The sequence below is a fragment of the Capra hircus genome, chromosome 3 (genome assembly GCF_001704415.2).
Source record: "Capra hircus breed San Clemente chromosome 3, ASM170441v1, whole genome shotgun sequence".
Taxonomy (NCBI): Eukaryota; Metazoa; Chordata; class Mammalia; order Artiodactyla; family Bovidae; genus Capra; species Capra hircus.
Window position 1 is genome coordinate 90,934,129 of NC_030810.1, and position 6,989 is coordinate 90,941,117.

The 6,989-nt window shown below is 40.7% G+C and overlaps 1 long non-coding RNA gene across 1 annotated transcript; it reads left to right on the plus strand.

The window, feature by feature from the left end:
* On the plus strand, window positions 4,101-5,703 carry LOC108635585. Its single transcript, XR_001917855.1, has 3 exons — window positions 4,101-4,622; window positions 4,953-5,027; window positions 5,644-5,703. It is a non-coding gene; the product is annotated as an uncharacterized LOC108635585 (long non-coding RNA).

The following is a 6,989-nucleotide window of genomic DNA, read 5'->3' on the forward strand; positions in this document are numbered from 1 at the left end:
TGCGTCATTGCTAATAACAAGGAGACTGTCTCCTGACAGCCAGCACTGTGTGTATAATCACTCAGGAACCAGCGGATCTGCAAAGACCTACAATCAAAAACAAATCCCATTTTCTTTTTATAAAACATTCTACCCTCAACTCCAATATAACATATTGAAAACAGTATAAAGATGTTTAAAATCATGTACTAATAAATTCATTGTATGTTAGAACTGCAATAGAACCGAGAGAGAAACATTTAGCTAGTAATGTATCTGGAAACTGAATGTCCTATGTGAGTATTAGATTTTAATAGCATGCTTTAAAGACTGATGAATATAAAAGCGCAAGTTTTGAGTTGTTACTGCTTTAAAGCTGTATCCTAGTTTAGCGATACAAATGATAGCAACTTTTCTAAATCATTAAATTATTTTGGTTTGGTGGAGTGAGGCATGGAACAATCTGGCGTCTTCTGATTTGTAAAGTAGTGATGGCAGTGAAGTTGTAACTGAAGTTTAAGCTGATCTTCCTTTTGGTATATTATCCGTTGTGCCAACTCTTTTGAGATTACTTGCAGAATGTGGCTATAAGTTTTAGTATTTTGTGGAGCAGAGGGATATTTTTTAAATGTTCTTATGAAAAAGGATCCAGTAAATAAGTATTCCTAACTTAGTAATTAGAATATTTTATGGTATTCACTAATCAGGAGAAAAGTCTTCCCCTTGCCTCAGAAGTCATACTGTAATTACCAAGATGTACTTTGAGTAGGATTATGATTCAAAGAAGTAGCCCCAAATTCATAAAGCAATAATAACTACAGATCTGCTTTCCCCTCCAAAGTTTTAACTCTTTACAAATGAATTCCTCGGCTTAATTGTACTTTTAATTTGCTAATACTTAGGATTTGTTTCACTGGTACTTTATTATTAATACTTCAAATTAAAGACATTTGGAAGGTCCCCTTCCCCTTAGAGCCAGCTGGAATAACGACTAACTAATATGAAAAGCTCTTGTAGTGGGAAAAAGGAGCTTATCAAATAAAATTATTTACTAAACCTTAGGAAAAATGTTTTGCATCAGTCTTAATAGGCAAAAATTCATGCTTAGTGACTGGAGAGATTTTTGCTTGTAGCTTTTCCCTCTATAAATACTATCTAGAATGAAAGCTAATTTAGGAACAAGACTAACATTCAAAAAACCCTTAGTGCATATATTTTTAATTATTATTAGCTCATTATTAGATCGTTTATTTTCATCTGTATTGCCATTAAAATTTATTTGCATTTATATCTTTAGAATAACTGAGTTTGTGTCTGTTTTATCATTGCTACAGTTTATAAAAAGAACCTTTCACTAGTACATGCCAGAGGTTCATATTTTGCTAAGTATTATTTTTTTAAAAAACAGATTGTTGCTGTATTTATTGTCATGCAGTAAGTAGAGGAAATGTACAAGACAGATGTTTTTCTTTAGCACATGGACCTATCCTCATCCTGAAAGTTTGTTGCTTTAAAAGCAAGTATCTCTCCATAAATATTATGGCCTTCCCATTTTCTTCATACATCTTTTAGGATTCACTTGTGCATGTAGTTGAGACCAATGTCTCTTAATATAGCACTTTTCCAATTCTCTCTAAAAAAACTTATGTACTACTATCACGTTGTAAATTTTCATGTAATAGTGTTTTCTGTGACTAAACTCCATTTTGATTGGCAGCTAAGACTTTTTTTTCCTGTGGCTTTAATTTATCTAAGAGGTCTTTGCATATAGATGAAATGTATAATTTGCCTGGGCGGACTATTTGCGTTTTGTGGCCTTAGTTTGTTTATTGACATTAATGAGTGTTTTAAAAAGGTTTTTAATGAATAGTCTTAAATCTAAATTTGTGTGAATAATAATCCTTTTAACACAGTGCTTTTTTTGTAGCTGTCTAAGTGTGTTAAATTGTTAAGCTATTTCTTTGTAAAATAGGACAATGGAATGCATAGTTTTTTTTTTTTCCTGTAAAGTATTTTTTTAATAAACAAAGTCTGATTTGTCCTTTACTGATGTTTCATGACAAAATGAATAGCACATATGAATTCTAGCTACCTGGAACCTGTTTTTAAAGTATTTATCCCTCTCTCTGTTTTCTATTATTTTGTACTATTTTAGAAAATCTTGACTTCTTAAGGAAAAGGCTATAGATGCCAGGGGTAAAATTTCATCCATATTAAGAGGCAGTTAGTTTGTGGGGAAGAAGGAAAACTATGCTTGGCATTGTGGCAGTTAACCCTCTTACCGCAAAAATTGTTTAGTATCTGAGAGAAGTCTTAAATTTTTTGATCTGGAGATGTTGATATTTTTGAAAGTACATGCATGCAGTGTTAATGAACATGCTCTTATAGACGTTTCAGATGTCATTGCTGTATTAAGTGACATAACTCAGTGGTTTTTTTTCTCATCAGTTCTTATTTGTGTGAACTTCTCATTAATTAAGGTACCTTTCCTAAGCACTGATAGCTCTCGCTTATGATTAGGAAAGGAAAAGGAGAGGAACTGATGTTTTTTGAGTAACTGTTGAGGAGAAGGGGACGACAGAGGATGAGATGGTTGGATGGCATCACGGACTAAATGGACATGGGTTTGGGTGGACTCCAGTAGTTGGTGATGGAGTGCTGTGGTTCATGGGGTTGCAAAGAGTCGGAGACGACTGAGCAACTGAACTGAACATTTAATCCTCACAGCCTTGAATAGGAAGGTAACAACACAATCTCCATAATACAGGTGATAAAACAGGCTGTTAGACGAATAAATTACCTGAAGTTAAATAGTGGGGAGCAGGCATTTGAATGCAGTTGTGGGCTCAAAGCCCATGCTTTGTTCAGTAAGAGCCTTAGAGGGAGCATTGTAACTTTGTACATGGGGCTCCTGAAAGATTTGCTACTTAGTTTTCCCTGATTGCAGTTCTTCCAGGAACTCCCCCTAAAGCCTCTTTGTGTGCTAATAAACTAAAATGCTTAATTAGTGTAACTTACCTCTTAAAGCAAATATTTAGATATACAAAAAAATGACTTTTTGATTAGTCATTCTTCCCGTGCTTTTCTTTTAATCAGCCATTCCTCTTGAAACCCAACAGAACTTTTAGCTGTAAGGACGGGAAAAGGTGTCAAGAAGAAAAAGCAGAAAGGAAACCACTGCCAATGTGTGGAATATAGAAATAAGACGGGTAAAATGATTTTAAATTATTCTGTGGGAGTTACTTTTATCTTGGTCGATTTTCCTCATCGGTGAAACAGGGATAGTAACTTCCATTTATGTCTATTTGCATTTACATTTACAACTGCCCATCTAAGGCTTTCTGGACTGTTCTCATTATCTCATTAGCTTTAAACGGACCCAAATGGTACCATTGCTGGCCAAGCAAGGACACTGCTTCAATTGAGGTTAGAATCACCGTTAGAGGTCAGTGTTCCATTAATGGCCAAAAAAAAAAAAAAAAAACGGTAAAGGAGAGGAAAGCTGCTTGCTTAAAACCTTAACCCATTCTTACATATTCATTTGAGGTCGCAACCATTCCTTTCTCCTGACCTGTGTCAGCCTGCTTGAACAAACAGTTCCCCTCGCTACCTGCCCCGCTCCTCCTTTATTTACCCTTGAGCACCCAGAAAGCTGAAGTCCCAGAGCGGTTGAGAGGCGGGAGAGATTTAATAAGCCGCAGCTTGCCAGGTCTTTCGTTCCAGAGCAGCGTAAATTCACGAAAACATTTGTTCTTTTAGCAAAGGTTGAGAAACTTTCGGCCAGGCTCGTGCCAGACCCTAGTTTCTGATGTCATGGAGCCCCCAGCCCACTGAGGAAGGCCGACAGTAAATAATGAAGCACAAAGAAATATAAAACATAAGGAAAGACGAGTGTTGCAAAGAAACGAACAGGGACTATAGAAATATCTGCACCGACCTACTTTAGACGGATGGCTGGGAAGTCATTTCTGAAGAAGTGACCTGAAGGGTGATCTGAGGGAGCTGCTCAGGGCCTATACCGCCGCGGGGTAGCTCCCCAGCTCCTAGGTCCCGAGCCTGGCGGAGGCTCGGCGGGAAGGACCCGGGCCGGGGGCGGAGCCAACTTCACTGCAAACCCCGGAAAGCGGAAGCTGCAGCCCGGCTGCACCGTGGTCTGCGGAGCTGCTGCTTCCCGGGTCTGGGTCGGCTGAGTCACGGCCCGGCCCGGCCCGGCCTAGCGAGGGCGCGTGCCCGCCGCCCCGAAGCAGCTGCCACCCGGACCTTGGGACCTCTGCACTTGACTTTTCCGGCCGGGCACAAAACCTTCGGCCGTTGCCGTAGCGACTGGCAGTCTAGCGAATACCCCCTTCACTTTTTATCGTCCTCCTTTCTCAGTTCATTGTTTGGTTATTTTAGGGTCAGTCCGATGACCCTATAGGTCGGGCTTGGAGGGCGCCGGCTCTCTGGCGGCAGACTGCCCTCGTCTGGGCGCTGGGCAGCCGGCGGCCTCCGCGGTCTCCATGGTAACGGCCCGGCCGGCGTCTCTGCCTCGGGGGGAAGATGCGGCCTGCCGGGTCCGCCGCCTCGCCCCCGGCCTCACGGGAGGGCCGGGGCCACTGAGAAGGCAGGTCCCGGCCGCCGGACGGCGGGGCGTTGGTCGCCAGGTGAGTGCAGGACCTTGGAGAGAGGAGTAGGTAGGGTGCGGGTCAACTCCAGCGACCTCCCCTCCTCTCCTGCCTTCCTGCATCCCTAAACACACCCGCACAAAATCTCTCAGAGAGGCTCCGGTCGCCGCTGCGCCAGAGGGTTTTGTTTGTTTGGTTTTTTTTTTTTTGGTATGCTTTTTTTTTTTTTTTTTTCCTGGCAAACAGCCGGAGAACGAGACGGTCAGCAGCTTATGGAGAGGCTGAGAGAAGCGTTTTTTGACTTCTGCCCAAACTGGGAAAGTACCTTTAAACTACTGGACTCACCGACTGGTTTTCCTTCGTTTTCAGTGAAATCTCGTTCTCTGGCTGGAGACACAGATGGCCTCAAATGAGAGAGATGCTATATCGTGGTACCAAAAGAAGGTAATGTCAGTGTATTTTTATTTGTAAACATGCTCCCTGCAGAAAGCTCCCACAAAGAATACCTGTCACGTTAGTTTTTTAATGAGTTTGGTAGTGCAGTGTATTCTTACATGGTATCTCAAATGGGAAATCTAGTACAAGGTCACTAGGTCTTTTGAATTCAGTTCCAGGTCCCCGCATAAGATTTTCAACCTTCCGTCTCCAGACTACATTCACAGTGTCACAGCAGTGCTATGAGAGTTTGCTTCTCATCAAATTGCTGTTTTTTTAGACATAAAACTTTTATCTGCACAGCTCAGACTGTTAGTGTCAGCAATCTTAATGAGCTGCCGATAACCTTTTATTTCTATTTAGTTTTCTACTGATATTTTTTCTTAAGTGGAAATATCTTTTAAGGTTTATATTTAATTTGAAATATTTTGGACATTGCTTCCAGCTAAGTTTGAAATTTTGAAGGAAATAGTCCTTGGAAATAATAATTTATCCTAGCCTCAGAAAAGCACAGACATTTCCCAGATATCATATAGACACTTTAAATAATTTCATGACTTGTGAGACTTGGCCTAAATAAAAGGATTTCCTTTCCATCATTTAAGTAGCCTGCTTCTTTTTTCAGATTGGAGCATATGATCAGCAGATATGGGAAAAGTCAATCGAACAGACACAGATTAAGGTAAATTGATTTCTCTGATTTTTTTCCACTTTGTTTTACTGCATTAATGTGTTGTAAGTACTGGATTGTACTTACTTAAAAAAAAAAAATCTGCACTTATCCACTAAGATAGTCTTTGTTCTTTGAAGTTTATAAGGAAAACAACAGTACCAGTGGGATGATAAATGACAATTAACATTTGGCCTCCGTATGAGAGAAACAGAAAGGGTTAGTTGGTCTGTGATTAATTTGAAATCAAATATCCAGTATAAACGGAACTATGGCTTTTTAACTGGCAGTAGTTAAGAGTTAGCTGTGGTAATACAAGGCCAATTTGCTAGAGCTTCAAGGTTTTCAGGTGGAGTTGTGAAAATGAACAGTCCAGGTGTTTTAGAGCATCTCCTCCTCCTGGCCTATCGCCTCCTTCACCCTTGCCTTTCGTCCCCCACCCCTCCCACTCCCTCTTCCTCTTTTTCTTCCTCTGCAAGTCAAATTAAATCCATTTGTTACCCGAATCACTTTTTCAATCACTGGTTTAGAGTATGATCTTAAGTATTTCAGGTTCTTAATGTTTTTCTACACTACTTTTGGATGTGAGCAGTTTCTTGGAGTTATTTCATGCTAACCACGAAACCAAAATTGATGTGTAATTGAGATGCCAGTTTATTAATTTATAATAGGGGAAGGAAGGGTTAAATAATCTAATGTTCCCAAACCAGGGCTGTGGGATCAATATGTGTTACGGGAGTGGAGGGGGGGTGGGGGTGGGGGTTGGGGAAGGGAGAGGTTGGGGGAGGGGGGGTTGGGGGAGGTGTGGGAGTGTTGCAAATTAGTCATGGAATTGTTGCTTGGTAGCCATATGTAATTGCATAGTCTTGACAGATGTGGAACAGCCTAAAGACCATCCTGCGCTTAAAGAATGTCTATTGACCTTAATATTTAGATCTACAGATATAGGGTCTTAACCTCCTTGGAAAGTACTGAATAATGGCTGGCAGATTCTTGTTTTTGAACCTTTCTTTTTAAAAGATCTTTCCTCTGACCCTCTGTGAACATTAAAAAAAAAATTTATGTCTGGGTGTTATATTGCTTCAGTTGTGTCCGACTCTTTGCAACCCTATGGATTGTAGCCCACCAGGCTCCTCTGTCCGTGGACTTTTCTAGGCAAGAATGCTGGAGTGGGTTGCCATGCCCTTCTCCAGGGGATCTTCCCAATCCAGGGATCAAACCCACGCCTCTTAGGTCTCCTGCATTGGCAGACAGGTTCTTTACCATTAGCACCACCTGGGAAGCCCAGTACAACTTAATAG